Genomic DNA, 18,554 nt, shown 5'->3' with positions numbered 1-18,554 from the left:
TAGTTGATTTACAAAGTTGTGTTAGTTTCAGGTATATAGTAAAGTGATTCAGTTATAAATATATCCTTTTTCCGATTCTTTTCCGTTATAGGTTATTATGAATATAGTTCCCTGTGCTAAACAGTAAGTCCTTGTTGTTTATCTATTTTACATATAGTAGTGTGTATATGTTAATCCCAAACTCCCAATTTATCCCTCCCCCTCCCTTTCCCCTTTGGTAACCATAAGGTTGTTTTCCACATCTGTGAGTCTATTTTTGTTTGGTAAATAAGTTCATTGGTATCATCTTTTTAGATTCCACATATAAGTGATATAGAGAGATCAGACTGACACCATCTAAACCTCCATCAGTTTCCACCACATTTAACAGTGGAACAACACTCCACTGTGTGATCCTAAACATTAGGTAGTGGGGAGCACAGACCAGCATCTGTGAATCGTTCTCCCCTAAAAAAGAAAAAGAAAAAAAAAAGAACTTGACTCCAGTTATACTGTAGACTTAACTACCTATTTCAGGAAGTATAGACAATAGAAGAATAAATTAAATTAAATACCAGGAAGAAGCAATCAGTCATATTCAGGATATGAGATAGTCAACAGAACAAATGATTGTGTTTCTCCAACAAATCTGTAGCATGGAAAAGACGGGGGAGGAATTGTTAAAGAGTAAAAGAAACAGGAGATATAATAAGCAAATGCAATATATGAATCTTTTCTGGATCTTGATTTTTTTAATCATAAAATCTCGAATACAAGCAAGGAACTCTGAACATGAGTAAGAGAGGATATTGAAATTTTCTGTTAATTGTGTTGATTGTCAAAATAACATGGTCAGGTTTTTTAACATCCCTTTTTTGTTAGTGATGCATACTAAAGTCTTATGGATGAAAAGATGTAATGTTTGGGATTTGCTTCAAACTACTTCAGCAAACAAACACACAAACAAAACAGAGGAGGAGAGAACAGAGAAAACTTGACTGGCAAAATAATCATAGTTGGGCTTCCCTGGTGGCGCAGTGGTTGGGAGTCCGCCTGCCGATGCAGGGGACACGGGTTCGTGCCCCGGTCTGGGAGGATCCCACCTGCCGCGGAGCGGCTGGGCCCGTGAGCCATGGCCGCTGAGCCTGCGCATCCGGAGCCTGTGCTCCGCAACGGGAGAGGCCACAACAGTGAGAGGCCCGCGTACCGCAAAAAAAAAAAAAAAAAAAAAAAAAACATAGTTGTGGGAACTTATTGATGAGCGTGCGGGAGTTCATAAGCTATCGTCTCTAGTTTTGTATATGCTATAAATTTTTCCTAATAAAGAAATTTTAATCCAGAAGCCATTCATTTAAAAGAGGGAGTGCAGAGCAGAAGAAAAAATATGACCTGGAAGGCACAGGAGCACAGGTTCTAAAAGCCAGGTCTCCTGAGGGTCGCATGAAAGTACCGGGTATGTTTGAGACACGGGTGAGGGATTCCAGGAAATCTAAGGTTTGAAGGGCTTGTCAGGAGAAAGAGGGAAGACTCGCTCTGTGCAAGCACCCCAGAGGGCAGCATCAGGACCAATACAGGAGTTATAGGAAGAGAAGTTTAAGGCCAATGCAAAGAACACAGGAACTAGGTTTTCCAAAGGTCCCTTGTCCCTCACCTCTCTGACTTCCTCTTCTCCTGCAGCCCTTGGTGAGCCCCGCATTCCGACCACACTAAATCATCTGAGGTTCCTGGAACACAGCAGGTACATTCCCATCTCACACCCTTTGCCCTGCCTTTTCCTTGGCTAGGAATGCCCTCCCCTCTCCCCAGCTACTGGAATTCTACTCATGCTTCAAGGCCCCACTCAAACGCTGCCCTGCCCGCCTTGCCCTTGATCTCTCCTTTGAAGTAATTGCTCAGAATCTGCTGTTACATGCATATCTCTATAGATAGATATCAAAGATAAGTTATAAATTACCTTTTATAATGATTCCTCCTTTTCACTCCCACACCTCTGTGTACCTTTATTGTGATAACAGTGGTCTCCACGTATGGAGGGTCCTACCATGAGCGAAATGCTTTAATTCTCACCCCAGTCCTATGACACAGGCACCATAAGTGTCAGAGGGGGATGCAACTGAATGTCACATAGCAAAGGTCTGATTTCAACTCAGACTTGCCTGATGCCAAAGCTTTAAACAAGTGTATATGTTATATACGTTTATAACATATACAGTATATATATGTACATATATGTGCATATGTATATATACTATTCTTTATACTATGAATGTATAAAGGGTGTGTGTATATGTATGTGTGTATACGCTCCTCCCCTTATTCATAGAGTCTGTTTTCCTTTCTAGTACACTGTCTGGCATACGGTAAATGCCCCATAAATATTTGACGAAGGATGGATAGATGAATGAATAAATCCAGCATCATGACTAGTTATACAGACGCTTTTCCCCACAAACCGCCCCCCCCCGCCATGGTAAACTCTGGACAACAGAATAAATAAATGGGACTAGGCTCCAGGATTCCACACGGGATAGAAGGACAGTCCAAGTGGCAAGAGTGGCAGGGGCCTGCCAAGGTCCCCAGGAAGTCGAGGGGGTGACAGAGGGAGGGGAGTTGCCAACAGGGTCCCTGTGGGACCACCACCCGGGCTGTCATCAGCCCAGGCTGCTCCTAGCCGTTCCTGGAGCCAGCGGTGCGTGGGGGTGGGGGGGGAACAAAGCCTCTCTCTTCTTCCCCAGCTGCCAGGGCCCTGACCGCTGCGTGACCCCTGGGTGGGGACCTGTACTCCCCAGGGGAGGAAGGTTACAGCCCTGTTATCGGCAGGAGGCAATGAAGCCATTTCGTGATCATTAGAATCCTAACCAATTTAAGTCATTTACAGCTCTCAAACAATTCCCTGGTAATTCTTATCTCCCCAAGAATCCTGAAATGTTATTCGAAAGGGGTTATAAACTAAGAACCTGGTTGGGCGTGGGGAATGAAGACAGAGGACAAGGAGGAAAGATGGCCTCCCAGGGTGATGGGAAAAGAGGAACATTTTTAGGGCCCCATTTGCATGCCTGGTCCTTCAACGGATGTGGGCAACGCAGGCCTATCCTTGTGGATTTTGTAAGAGAAAAGTGTTCTGTCTCTAGAAGGTTCCTCTCTAGAATCATGAGATCTTGGCTAGAAAAGTTGAAGAAACACCTAGGAAAGTATTTCCCAAATCAGAAACCCTGGACATCTGTGGTTCGTGAGATGTTCGTGGGTGTTGGATGAACATATTCCTAAGATGAATGAATGGGTTTGGGAAATTCATAAACTGTGACTCCCTCGTAGAAATCACAGGCCCCACTGCATCTCAAAGATTCTGGCAAGATTTATAGGAAAGAAACTAAGATCTACAGGAAAGTTTAACTCAGTGAAACCCGGTGTGTTCAGACTTTGACCCGTGAACCTCTTCACCCCCACAGGAAATCTATTAATAACAACACAGGAAGCCTCTAGAAATATGGATCTTTTTATCCTAGTTTCCTTCTCATTCTTGGACTGAAGTTAAACTGAGTGGCTTTCTGTTCTATAGCACACCCCTAGTTAGGACAAGCATTTGCATTCAACAGTGGGCAGTCAGCCATCTGTGGATACCTTTGGAAGATAATGGGGGACAACCTCCTATTTTTTTGGTCTTACCTGAGAGGCCTGTGAAAGAGGAAAAGGAAAGGAAAAAGAGAATCTTCTGACAAACCAAAAATCGGATCACCAACTGGCCTCACCTCCAAAGGCGATAGGAAGAGACTTAGTCTGTGGATACCAAAAGGACAGAATTGATCCAGTTAAAGAAGGAACTTTCTAACAGTCAAAGCCACAGACGGCAGAACAGATGGCCTCAGGAAGGAATGAGCTCCCTGACAACATGTGCGTATGAGCCGAAGCTGAACAGCCCCTTAGGGGTGTAGTACTCAGTCAATTAGTAAATACTTGAGAATCTGTATTGTTCAAAGCGCACTGACTGAAGGCAGAAAAACATTGATGAGAAAAGTCCCTGCTGTATGTGAGCTTATATTCTGATGGGGAGGGAAGAGAAACAGGTAAGAGCCAAGTAAACAAAAATAAATGTAATAATGACAGAGAACTATAAAGATCTTAAAACGGTGATGTCCTAGTAGTGGGAGAGAGGCTAGTGAAGTTATGGGGGGCCAGGCAAAGCCTCCGTGGGATCAAGACACCTGAGCTGAGAGCTAAGCTCTAGGAGCGGTGAACCAAGCATACAGTTCAACGTGTCCAAAGGCTCTGCAGTGGAAATACTTCGAGTGTATTCAGAGAACCAAAGGGAGGCCAGTGTGGTGAGTGGGACTGGGAGAACACTGTGGATGAGGGAGGAAAGGTACAGCACAGTCTAGCATCAGTGGCCTAGACAACCCCCTGCATCCTTCTGGTTCTGAGAATCTTTGATGGTGCCCCTGACTGATCAGATTGAGATCGTAGAGTCCCTCTCCCTTGACAAATGTCAACAATCTCAGGCTCAAGCCTCAGTTTCCTCATCTGAGAACTGGAAGCTGTAAACTTTGCAAAAATGCTACCCAGATAAGGGACTATGTACTTACTTAGCAAGCACAGAATCAGTAATATGTGCCATTCTAAACGCTTTATAATATTACTCATTGACCCCTCCTAATATCCCTAGGAGGTAGACACTGGTAGTATTCCTATTTTATCAAGGGGAAACTGAGGCACAGAGAGGCACTTGACACATTTAATCCTAGTAGATGCTAAGAACATCATAGCTACTGTATGCTTAGATTTAAAAGTTTCCAGGAGATGTAAGTAAAATATTTTCCATGGTCTTTGTGAAGATTGCAAACTATATTACAAAGCTATGGTAATCAAAACAGTATAGTACTGGCATAAAAACAGACACATAGACCAATGGAATAGAATAGAGTACCCAGATAAAACCCAAATAAAACCACACATATATGGTCAACTAATCTAATCCTTGACAAGGATGCCAAGAATACACAATGGCGAAGGGATAAATAAATAGTGTTTGGAAAATTGGCTATCCAATGCAAAAGAATAAAACTGAACTCTTACACCACTCACAGAAATCAACTCAAAATGGATTAAAGACAAATATAAGATTTGAAACCATAAAACTCCTAGGAGAAAACATAGGGGAAAGCTCCCTGGCATTGATCTTGGCAGTGATTTTTTTGGATATAACACCAAAAGCACAGGCAACAAAAGCAAAAATAAACAAATGGGATTACATCAAACCAACAGGCTTCTGCACAGCAAAGGAAACCATCAACAAAACTAAAAGGCAACCTGCAGAATGTGAGAAAATATTTGCAAACCATATATCCAATAAATGGTTAATATTCAAAATATACATGGAGCTTTCACAACTCAATAGCAAAAAAATAAACAAACAATTAAAAAAACCCATTTTTAAAATGGGCAAAGGACCTCAAAAGACATTTTTCCAAAGACAACATACAAATGGCCAACAAGTACATGAAAAGGGGCTTAACATCACTAATCATCAGGGAAATGCAAGTCAAAAGCAGAATGAGATATCACCTCACACCTGTTAGGATGGCTGTTGTGAAAATGACAACAGATAAGTATTGACAAGGGTGTAGAGAAAAGGGAACTCTTGTGCACTGTTGGTGGGAATGTAAATTGGTACAGCCATTATGGAAAGCATTATGGGGGGTTCCTCAAAAAACTAAAAAGTAGAACTACCATGTGATCCAACAACCCCACTACCAGGTGTATATCCAAATGAAATGAAATCAGTATCTCAAAGAGATATCTGCATTCCATGTTCATTGCAGTGCTATTCATAATAGCCAAGATATGGAAACAATATGTGTCCCTCTATAGATGAATGGATAAAGAAGATACGGTATGTACATACACATAATGGAATATTATTCAGCCATAAAAAACATTTGGAACAACATGGATGAATCTGGCAGACATTATGCTAAGTGAAATTAGCCAGACAGAGAAAGACAAATACTGCATGATCTCACTTACAAGGGAAATATTAAAAAGTTGAACTCATAGAACCAGAGAGTAGAACCATGATTACCAGGGGCTGGGGGCTGGGGGAAATGGGGAGAGGTTGGTCAAAGGGTACAAACTTTCAGTTATAAGATGAATAAGTTCTGGGGATGTAATGTGCAGCTTGGCAACTATAGTTAATAATACTCTATTGCAGTCTTGAAATGTGCTAAGAGAATAGATCCTCAGTGTTCTCACCACATGGGAAAAAGAAATAACTATGTGAGGTGATAAACATGCTAATTAATTTGACTGTGGTAATCACTTCACAATGTATACGTATATCAAACCATCACGTTGTACACCTTAAATTTATACAATTTTTATTTGCCAATTATACCTTGGTAAAACTGGGGGTCGGGAGGAGTCTTACGGTTAAAGGAGAGGGTACTGCACAACTATAGGACCACAAGGGAACTCATATTTGTTTAGCCTCTACTCTGCATCACATCCCCGTGGGGTTTGGATTATAATCCCCACTGTATAGCTTGTGAAAAATGAGGCTCAAGTAAAATCTATGGTCACCCATAATAAGTAGTAGAGCTTCATACTCCAAAGAGTTTCCCCCAGACCCAGTCCACGTGGACTCTGGGTGGGGGGAGGAGGAGCATCTAGCCTTCAAGAGATCACTTCCTTATTGGGGGGGGGGGTGTCTCTCCCACCTGGGATATAACAGGTCCAATTCATGAGAACCAAACAGTACACTTACACCTCAGCTGTGGCTTAACAGAGGGAAAAACAAGTATAAGTTCCCTCTTATGCTGAAAAAAAAAATTAAAAGGTATCTTTATTACAAAGTATATATTTAACGCATTTTACCATGTTAAAACGTTTTTAAAAGATTGAGAAAAAAGATCTCATAAAGCAAACAAGGGTATTATTTAATATCTTTCCATTTAACCTTACTGCAGTCAATTTATTCAAAACACTAACCTTTTCTGAGACTTTGGCTCAGACTATTTTCTTATTATACATCCACATCCGTGGGCGTGTGCATCTGTATTTTCATGAACCTCTAACTAAGATGCAGCATTTCCTTCCACTAAGACTGCAGACAAAAGATTACACGGTGGTGTATTCACAGTACCTATGACCTGCAGATACCTCAAAATATCTAATGTATTAGTAAAGAAGCACATGTATGCCACAGTATCACAACTGTTTTACTATTTTGACAGCTGGATTTCAGTATAATTAATTACCTTTAAAATCTGTATTTTATGTCATCAATTCATTATTCAGAGAAACGGTCATGAGTTTTGCCAGACAGCCAGAAGATTCTACGGTTCCAAAAAGCTAAGAACCCCACCTCCACAGGAAGCCTTCCTTCTCCGCCAGGGGCTTGCAACGAGGAGACCCCAAAAGCCTTTTGTGACTTATTTTTTTTAACATCTTTATTGGAGTATAATTGCTTTACAGTGGTGTGTTAGTTTCTGCTGTATAACAAAGTGAATCAGCTACACATATACATATATCCCCATATCCCTTCCCTCTTGTGTCTCCCTCCCACCCTCCCTATCCCACCCCTCTAGGTGGTCACAAAGCACCGAGCTGATTTCCCTGTGCTATGCGGCTGCTTCCCACTAGCTATCTATTTTACATTTGGTAGTGTATATATGTCCATGCCACTCTCTCACTTCGTCCCAGCTTACCCTTCCCCCTCCCCATGTCCTCAAGTCCATTCTCTATGTCTGTGTCTTTATTTCTGTCCTGCCCCTAGGTTCTTAAGAACCATTGTTTTTTAATTCCATATATATGTGTTAGCATATGGTATTTGTTTTTCTCTTTCTGACTTACTTCACTCTGTATGACAGACTCTAGATCCATCCAAAACAAATAACTCAATTTTGTTTCTTTTTATGGCTGAGTAATATTCCATTGTATATATGTGCCACATCTTCTTTACCCATTCACCTGTCGATGGACACTTAAGTTGCTTCCATGTCCTGGCTATTGTAAATAGTGCTGCAATGAACATTGTGGTACATGACTCTTTTTGAATTATGGTTTTCTCAAGGTATATGCCCAGTGGTGGGATTGCTAGGCCATATGTTAGTTCTATTTTTAGTTTTTTAAGGAACCTCCATACTGTTCTCCATAGTGGCTGTATAAATTTACATTCCCACCAACAGTGCAAGAGGGTTCTCTTTTCTCCACACCCTCTCCAGCATTTACTGTTTATAGATTTTTTGAGGATGGCCATTCTGACTGGTGTGAGGTGACACCGCATTGTGGTTTTGATTTGCATTTCTCTAACGATTAGTGATGTTGAGCATCCTTTCATGTGTTTGTTGGCAATCTGTATCAAATCGGAAAAGAAGTAAAACTGTCACTGTTTGTAGATGACATGATATTATACACAGAGAATCCTAGAGATGTTACCAGAAAACTCCTAGAGCTAATCAATGAATTTGGTAAAGTAGCAGGATACAAAATTAATGCACAGAAATCTCTGGCATTCTTATACACTAATGACGAAAAATCTGAAAGAGAAATTAAGGAAACACTCCCATTTACCATTGCATCAAAAAGAATAAAATACCTAGGAATAAACCTACCTAAGGAGACAAAAGACCTGTATGCAGAAAACTTTTGTGACTCTGTAGGCTAATCGGAGGCCCAGCATCTCTCAGCTTCTGTCCTGCCCCCTCTCCACCTGCATCATTCATGCTGAAAGAAATTGCAGTCGCACTGGGCTTGCATCCTGCCCACCACATTAACCTCCGGAACCAATATTCCCCCATCAGACTTGCTCCACCCACTTACCTTTTGAAGAGCAGGGAAAGCGCCGGCCTCTTCAGTCTTTCAAAGGGAGGCTTTGAGTCGATGAACTGGAATTTTATACTCAAAGGGAAGATCAGATTTCATCTGCAGAGTCCCTGGGCGGCAAGGAGCACAGCTCACAAAGTCCCCCGGAAGCAAAGTGTTTTCTGTAGATGGGCTCACATTCCCCTCCATATAGCAGTGGGAAATGCCACCCCAGCACACTTCTGATGAGTTTAAACCCAGAATTAAAGTTTGTTCCATCACAGGCAAGGAAATCTTCCTTCCTTGAATCACCTGACCCAGATCTTCGAGCACCCTGCACTCCAGGAAAGTTTGGTGTGATGCTTTCACAACCTGGGATGCTCGCTAGGGGCTGGAGGATCACAAGACTCAGGGTGGGGGGCGGGGGGCGGGCAACCACTTACCCAGTTTTGTTCTCTATGTCACCACCCCCACGGTTCATTCTCCAGGGTGTTTTCAAAGCCCTCTGGGAAGATGCAACCCAGGGCAGAGGACAGAAGGTCCTGGGTTAGCAATGGGAAGATTCTGGTTCAAGTCCAAGCTTTCCTCACGGCTGGATGCCTCTGGACAGCAGCCCCAACACCTCTGGGTCTCAGTGTCCCCATCTGTAGAACGAGAAGGGAAGATTGGATAATCCCTCTCTGGAGGCCTTGGGTACCACATCAACACCACTCAGTGAATGATGCCCCTGGGAGGTGCCACCCACCACCAGTGCTGCCTGGCCTCATTTCTGGCTTTGCTTGATCAGACAGGTAGCCCCATTCGGGCCCCAGAGTCCACAGCCTTCTGCCATGAAAAGGAGCCCCTCCATGGAGGCAGGATGTCCAGGGGTCCTCAGCCAAAAGGGCCAGGAAGTGCTGGGGGTCCAGGGCTATGCTCAGTGACAGGCGTTGCTTCTTGCTGGTGTCTTAAACTCCCTCATCAACATGCCTCCTTCGGGGTCCTTCTGGGTCAAGGCCATGCTGGCCCAGGCAAAGAAGTCTGGCCAAGGAGCCACCTGAGAGCAGCACATGGGGGAGGGTGGCATGTTAGTCCTGCCTCCCCCGGGAGGATCCTGGGACTAAGTACACTGGGATACCCTTTGAGGATAACAGTATGGGGAATCATTGCCCTTAGAGATCCCTCATGCAAATGCCTTAGTTTTCACCAGAGAAGGAGGCAGAGAGGCAAAGGGCCTTGCACAGGGTCACACGGTACTGTCAAGAGGACAAGAACCTAGTCTTTCTCTCCCTTTTTTTTTTTTTTTTTTGCGGTACACGGGCCTCTCACTGTTGTGGCCTCTCCCGTTGCGGAGCACAGGCTCCGGACGCGCAGGCCAAGCGGCCATAGCTCACGGGCCCAGCCGCTCCACGGCATGTGGGATCTTCCCGGACCGGGCCACGAACCCGTGTCCCCTGCATCGGCAGGCGGACTCCCAACCACTGCGCCACCAGGGAAGCCCTCACTAATTATTTTTATTGAAGTAGAGTTGATTTACAGTGTTGTGTTAGTTTCAGGTGCACAGCAAAGTGATTCCGTTATTTACTTTATTTGTTTGTTTACTTATTTATTTAGTTTGGCTGCACCAGCTCTTAGTTGCAGCACCTGGGATCTTTTAGTTGCAGTATGCGGACTCCTTAGTTGCAGTATGCGGACTCTTTAGTTGCGGCATGCATGTAGGATCTAGTCCCCCGACCAGGGATCGAACCCAGGTCCCCTGCATTGGGAGCATGGAGTCTTACCCACTGGACCACAGGAAAGTCCCTATTTATTTATTTATTTATTTATTTATTCTTTTTCAGATTCCTTTTCATTATAGGCTATTACAGTATATTGAATTTAGTTCCCTGTGCTATACAGTAGGTCTTTGTTGTTTATCTATTTTATATACTGTAGTGTGTATCTATTAATCCCAAACTCCAAATTTATCCCTCTCCCCCTCTTTCCCCTTTGGTAACCATAAGTTTGTTTTCTATGTCTATGAGTCTGTTTCTGTTTTGTAAATAGGTTCATTTATATCATTTTTTTTAATTCCACATAAAGTGATATCATATGATATTTATCTTTCTCTGTCTGACTTACTTCACTTAGTATGATAATCTCTAGGTCCATCCATGTTGCTGCAAATGGCATTATTTCATTCTTTTTATGGCTGAGTAGTATTCCATTGTGTATATACATATATATATATATATATATATATATATATATATATATATATGTATATATATATCACATCTTCTTTACCCGTTCATCCTGTTGATGGACACTTAGGTTGCTTCCATGTCTTGGCTATTGTAGATACTGCTGCTATGAACACTGGGGTGTATGTACCTTTTCAAATTAGAGTTTTCATCTTTTCTAGATTTATGCCCAGGAGTGGGATTGCTGGATCATATGGTAACTCTATTTTTAGTTTTTTAAGTAACCTCCATACTGTTCTCCTTAGTGGCTGTACCAGTTTACATTCCCACCAACAGTGTAGTAGGGTTCCCTTCTCTCCACACCCTCTCCAGCATTTATTATTTGTAGACTTTTTAACGATGGCCGTTCTGACCGATGGGTGTTGTCACTATTTTTAATTTTAGCCATTATGATAGGCATGTAGTGATATCTCATTGTGATTTAAATTTGCATTTCTCTAATGGCTGATGATGTTGAATCTATTTTCATGTGCTTATTTTTCCATTTTTCTATCTTTTTCAGTGAAATCTCTCCAAGTTTTTTTCAGTTTTTCCTGAAAACTCTGATTGGAATACAGAGGTTTATTCAAAAAGTCTCTGTGATGCTTGGATCCCCCTTTTCTGGCCCTTTGGCTAGAAAGAGCAGGCTTTTGTGGGGCTTTTTGTCTATTTTCTTGGTGAGTCCAGGTTTCTAGCTTCAACTCCAATTCTTGGAAATATGAGGCAAAGAGAAAACCCTGGGAACTCCCCACCATGTCCTTCCTTGGGTCCCAAGATCCCAAGCCAGTCTCCTTCTTCTCTCCACCTTTCAGAGTCTTTTCGTGTTTGTTTTACATACCACGTCCAGGGTGTTTAATTGTACTTAGTGGAAGTCACTGGGAAAATGCAACAACTAATCTACCTTCCAGAAGCAGATGCTTTTCTGGATTATGCTTTTCACATCTCTGTGCCTTTGCATATGCTGTTCCCTCTGTCAAGAACAACCCTTCCCTTCCTTTCTTTGAATAGTTATCTCCAACTTCACAGCTCAGCTCCTGCCCTCTCCACAAGGGTCCCTGACCCCACAGACCAGGTGAGGTGACCAATAGCATCCCTGTGCCTGGAGCACCATAGTGACCAGACTATGTTAAGATTTTCTTTTTGTCCTTCTTGCTTTCTAGGCCATCAGCCCCTGGAGGGAAGGACTAAGTCCTGATGGACTGTGTGCCTCTAGCTCACACCACAGTGCCTGGTGCATAGTAGGCACTTGATAAATGTTCATTGAGTGAATGAATAACATTCACTGAGGTCTTCCCTTTTGCCTTTGGGTGGTGCACAGGAATGAAGACAATGCACTTGACGCCAACCCCTCCTAGACTTTTCTGGGTGATCTTGGGCAAATAGCCTGACCTCTCTGACATCAGTTTCTTCCACATTGACGAATTAGCATGAAAATGGGAATAACTATTATTATCAAAACCAACTATTTTTATCACTCAGTATGTGCTAGGCACTATGTTAATTGCTTCATCTTCATTATCTCATTTAAGTCTTAAAATAACTCAATGAATGCTAAGTGTAGTAAGTCAGAGAGACAAATACTGTATGTTCTCACTTACAGGTGAAACTTAAAAAAACCGAAGTCAGAGAAACAGAGAGTAGAATGGTGGTTGCTAGGAGCTGAGGGTGAAGGAATTAGGGAGATGTTGGTCAAAGGGTACAAACTACCAGTCATAAGATAAGTAAGTTCTGGGGATGTAATGTACAGCATGATGACTATAGCTAACAAAACTGTAATACATACTGAAAGTCCCTAAGAGTAAATCTTCTTTTTAATGTATACTTATTATAGTTGCTTTACCATGTTGTGTTAATTTCTGCTGTACAGCAAAGTGATTCAGTTACACATATATATATATACATTCTTTCTCATATTCTTTTCCATCATGGTTTATCACAGGATATTGAATATAGTTCCCTGTGCTCTACAGTAGGACCTTGTTGTTTATCCATTCTCTATTTAATAGTTTGCATCTGCTGATCCCAAACCCCCAGTCCATCCCTCCCCCACCCCCTCTCCTGCTTGGCAACCACAAGTCTGTCCTCTATGTCTGTGAGTCTGTTTCTGTTTCGTAGATAGGTTCATTTGTGTTGTATTTCAGATTTCACACATAAGTGATATCATATGGTGTTTGTCTTTATCTTTCTGACTTACTTCACTTAGTATGATAATCTCTAGGTCCATCCATATAGCTGCAAATGGCATTATTTCATTCTTTTTTATGGCTGAGTAGTTTTCCATTACACACACACACACACACACACACACACACACCCCACATCTTCTTTATCCATTCATCTGTCGATGGACACTTAGGTTGCTTCCATGTCTTGGCTATTGTGAATAGTGCTGCTATGAACATAGGAGTGCATGTATATTTTTGAATTATAATTTTGTCTGGATATATGCCCAGGAGTGGGATTGCTGGATCATATGGCAACTCTATTTGTGGCTTTTTGAGGAAGCTCCATACTGTTTTCCATACTGGCTGTACCAGTTTACATTCCCACCAATGGTGTTAGAGGGTTCTCTTTATGAGAGTGAATCTTAAACATTCTCAACACAAGAAAAAAAAATGGTAATTATGTGAGGTGATGAAAGTGCTAACTAAATTTATCATGGCGATCATTTTGCAATATATGTAGGTGTCGAGCCATCCTGTTGTACACCTTAAGCTTACACAATGCTATATGTCAATTATATCTCAATAAAGCTGGGGGGAAAAAAAGAAAGAAAGGGGAAAAGATAAGCCAACGAGTTGAGTTCTAGTACCTCCACTGCGCGTGTAAAGAGCCCAAGGCTCCATGAGGCTGATGAACCGCCCTTAGGCACAGAGTAAGTATAAGAAAAATGTAGGCTAGGAGTCAAACCTGGATCTCTCGGCCTCTGTCGCCCTGTGTTCAGATGAAATTCCACAAGATGTTTCTCCTGAACGTAAATTGGATCAATTCACACACCGTCCTACGGTGCTTGCCATATGCTAGGAGTTGGAGATTTGCTTAAATCTCCAAAGTTACAAAGATTGCAATCAGAATCAGATAAAGATTTCAGAGGTGCTTAAAGCATTAAAAGGGAGGGGATGGGAAGGAGAATAACTGCCTCTCATAGAGTGTCTCCCTCTCGATCCTCTCCATGGCCCTGCAGGGGTGTTCTTGCTGTCTTCACTCTCCAGAAGAGGAACTGTGCTCTTAGGGAGGGGAAACAGCAGGCCAGAGGCCAAAGGACAGTAAGCAATGCAGCCAGGTCTGGAACCCAGGACCATCTGTCTCCAACAGATACACGTACCATATTGTGATAGTGGCCTTAGTTCAAGAAATGAAGAAACTAGAGGTCAGGCCTCATCCTGAGGTCCCTGTAGATTTAAACCTATCGAGTGTGATGAGTTAAGTATCCAGATTCTGGAAGTCCTGGGCTTGTGTCCCAGCTCTACAGGCTGTGCTAGCCTCTGTAATGTCCCAGTGTCCTCATCTGTATGATGCGATGACAAGAGAACCGTTGGCTCAAGAAGGCAATGTGTGAGGCCATCTGGCATATCCCTGGCACACAGCAAGCTGTCCATCAATGGTATTGAGGGTCATCCTGCTCAGCCCCATTGGGCCCAGTGCTGTGCCATAGCCCTCTCAGTCTAGAAGGCGTGACACGTGGCCTCCAGGAAATATGGCATCTGGTTGGAGAAATAGGCAATGAAACAGCTAAATTCCAAGGTAAGGTTCAAAACTGTGGCAAAATTAATTCTGCCAAAGGAGTTCAGTAAAGGATGGGAGATGAGTGAATGCTTTGAGGGGTCTGAAAAGGCTTCATGAAGGTGGGGTGGATTCCTAACTGCCAAGAGAAAGACAGAGACAGAGACACAGACAGAGAAAGAGAGACATGGAGGTCTAGTTCTCCAGAAGGGGAAACAGCATGAACAAAATCCCGGAGGCAGGAAGAGAAGGCCGGTGGGAAGGCAGCAGGTGACCTTGACTGGAACAAAGAATCAAGAAGCCCTTGGGTGTGAAATCCCAGGAACTCTGATTCTCCAGGCTTGGGTCCTTCCTTGAACATTTCTTGAACATTCCTTGAAGCAATCAAGCCGAGGACAAAGTTGTCTTCTTATCCAGCATGTGATCTCTGAAATTGCATTTATGGCCCTAAAGCAAAGTTCAGTTTCAACTTTCGGATGATCATCAGGAAAGAGATGTTCATTCATTCAGCAGCGTTTGCTGAGCACCTCCTATGTGCCAGGGAGCTGCACTGGTGCCGGGGATTCAGGAGCAAACAAGTTGGACATGCTCTCTGAGTTTGCTTTCCAGGAGGGCAGTCAGATCATAAGCAATTTCTACACAATTCTAGTAATTCCTTTACTGTCATTGTGCTGTGTGAACACAGATGGAGGTGTGACAGGGGATGATCCTCCCTGGGGGCTCAGGGCAATCGGATGGGCTATGAAGCCTCTGGCAAAACCAGGGCAGAATTGACAGCAGGGAGCTGATCTTCACCCCAAGGGGCTGAATGCCTTTTTTTTTTTTTTTTTTTTTTTGCGGTACGCAGGCCTCTCACTGTTGTGGCCTCTCCCGTTGCGGAGCACAGGCTCTGGACGCGCAGGCTCAGCGGCCATGGCTGACGGGCCCAGCCGCTCCGCGGCATGTGGGATCTTCCCGGACCGGGGCACGAACCCGTGTCCTCTGCATCGGCAGGCGGACTCTCAACCACTGCGCCACCAGGGAAGCCGCTGAATGCCTTTTTAAAGGTCAAGGACAGGACAGCAGGACATTCCTCCTACATCCTGGGGTTACCATCTCTCATAGGAACCAGTAACAGAAGCCGGATCAGGTCCGATTTGACAGGTTATAAATGCAGGCCTTCTTGGGGATGACAGGCTTTTGGAAAGGAAAGCTCACAGGCCCAGGAGCTTCTGCAAGGGTGTGGGTTTCAGTGTGACGCGGATCACCAACTTAAATAGGTCATCTAACCGCAGCTTGGAAATGTAGAGCCTGCCCAAGAGGTGGAAATTCTCCTAGACCCATGCTTTTAGAGTATATTCTGTTGAAAACTGTTGCCCTGCAATATCTGAACAGGGATGGACTCTAAAAACAAAACAAAATTAAAGTTCCTTGGCTATTTTTTTTCTCAGAGCCTTGAATTTGCTGATGTGCATGTGATTTTTTAAGATGGGCCATAGTATACAGCACTTTCCAACTTTATTTAACTAAGAACATTTTTTAGGACCCTCCTAGGGTTAACGTCTACGGCTGCGCAAGATAAGCCTTAGGAGGCTCATTTTCAAGCTGGAAGTTACTTTGGGTATGGTCTAGTGCAGGCTCTTCTCACTAATGGGTTTCTTTCATTCCATCCTGAGAAGCCATCCCTCAGCCTCTGCTTGAATGCTTCCATTCACAGGGCCCTCATTACCTGATGGGGCAGCCCACCCCCACGGTTGGAAGTGGAATTCCATCCAGAGCCCTTCATTAAGCTGAACTGAAATTCACCTCCTTGACGTATTCATCTATTGATACAAGTAATAATTATGGCTACCATTTATTGAACACCTACTATGTGCCTGGCTCTGTGCTAAGTATTTTCCATATGTGATCTCAAGGAAACCTCTCAAGCTCTCTGAAATCAGCATGTGACTCTTCTACAGCTGAGGAATCTGATTTAAGAGAAGTTCTGTTACTTTTCCATGCTTATCCAGATAGGGAGGAACAGATCGAGGACTCCAACTCTGACGGTCCGACCCAAAGGCCAAGAACATCAATGTACCTAACCACTGTACTTCCCTGCCCTCCCCTCAAAGCTCTGCCCTTGGAACCCTAGAATAATAACACCCACACCTGTGGACCATTCCCACCTACCAGGCTCCATTCTGACGGCTGAATGCATCTAATCCTGACAGCACCCATGAACTAGGGTCTGTGACTATCCCCGGTGCACAGATGATACCTTGGTCAATCACCCGCAGGGAGTGCCCAGACCCAGGTGGCAGATGGGAGCTTGGAACCCAAGCCATTGGGCACTAGAGCCCACCATGTTGACCACCACTCTGGCCCTGTTCCTGCCCTTTTCCAGGCCCACTCCTGCACACTGGCTGAAGGGACTGTGTCCACATGAGCCTCATCTTCCCCATCTCATTGGTCCCTGATCCCTCCCAGGGCAGGGTGTCTAGACCCCTGTCCATCTTTGCCATTCTCCCACAGCCCCATCCTGCATTCTGTGCAAATAGCCAGGTCATTTCCATGGCCCCAGAGAAGTGAAAGGTCAAGAAGCCAGGACTGAAGACAAGAACAAGAAGAAGAATACAAATAGCCATCACATGGGGCCTTGCTGGGTCCCTGTCCTTCAGGGGAATTATTGTGTTTAATCCACATGGCAGCTGCTGGGATCTGGAAGAAACTCTTGTACACATCAGTTGAATCAATGGAGGAATCCTCATTGTCCTCATTTACAGGTGAAGAAAGGGGTGCCCAGAGGTCTTAGAACAGGCTCAAAACCATGCAGCTAGTGACCAATTCAGAATTCAAACCCAAGTCCATCAGGCTCCGTAGCTTTTGCCCTCTTCTCTGCCCGACACTGCAACCCTGCTCCACAGAGGGAGTCCAGAGAAAGGGACGCCCACTCCAGCTGTGTCTTGGACCCCTTTGCTGGCCTCGGGGCATCCAGGAGATCTCCAAGACCCCCCCCCCGCCCACCCAGAACGAGGAGCCTCCTGAGTTTGGTGGGCACGAGAGGAAGGAGGGAGAGATTCCATCAGCCAAAGCTCCAGATCACGCAGCCAGCGCCGGCGCACCACCAACACAACTTTCTGACGGGAAAACACTCTCAAATGACTCACTCAAAGAGGTGTCTTTAAAGAGTTCTGTAAAACTCTGCATTTCGGTGTACGCCTAGTGGATTCAGCCAGTGTAGGCATGATGGGCCTACAACATAGACAGGGGGGAATGTCAGGCAGAGAGCTTGGGGTGGTGGATTAGACTACAGGCTGGGGTCCTGAGCACTTTCTGATGTGCTCAGCTGGCCCTGGCCTGTGTCTCCAATGCAGTGGGATGCTGAAGGCTCTGAACTTAACGGATGAGCCAGGCAGGAGCAGGCAGGGCTCCGAGTTCAGAATCTGCCGATGCTGGTCATGAGAATTTCAAAGATCCTTCTAAAACATACAAGGATTCCCTTGTATATTCATTCATGAACTTAACAGATGAGCCAGGCAGGAGCAGGCAGGGCTGTGAGTTCAGAATCTGCCGATGCTGGTCATGGGAATTTCAAAGATCCTTCTAAAACCTACAAGGATTCCCTTGTATATTCATTCATTTCCACTGTCCTCAGTGTGACCCCTGGGTGAGAACAGGACTGAGCTCACCACATTGTACTCTGACCCTCAGAGGCCATCCCACTGTCGCATGGCATTGGACAAGTCACTGACCTTCAGCTTCCTCTCCTGTAACATGAAGGGTGGGCAGCGGACTCAAGCACAGATCCCAGCCTCAGATCCCCAGCCGTCAGGGTGAGGGTTGCAAATGTGTTCTATAAAGGGCCAGGGAGCAAGTATTTTAGGTTTTACAAGC

Source organism: Mesoplodon bidens (assembly GCF_964165515.1).
Source record: "Mesoplodon bidens genome assembly, chromosome: 11".
Taxonomy (NCBI): Eukaryota; Metazoa; Chordata; class Mammalia; order Artiodactyla; family Ziphiidae; genus Mesoplodon; species Mesoplodon bidens.
Note: the sequence above shows the minus strand (reverse complement) of the source record.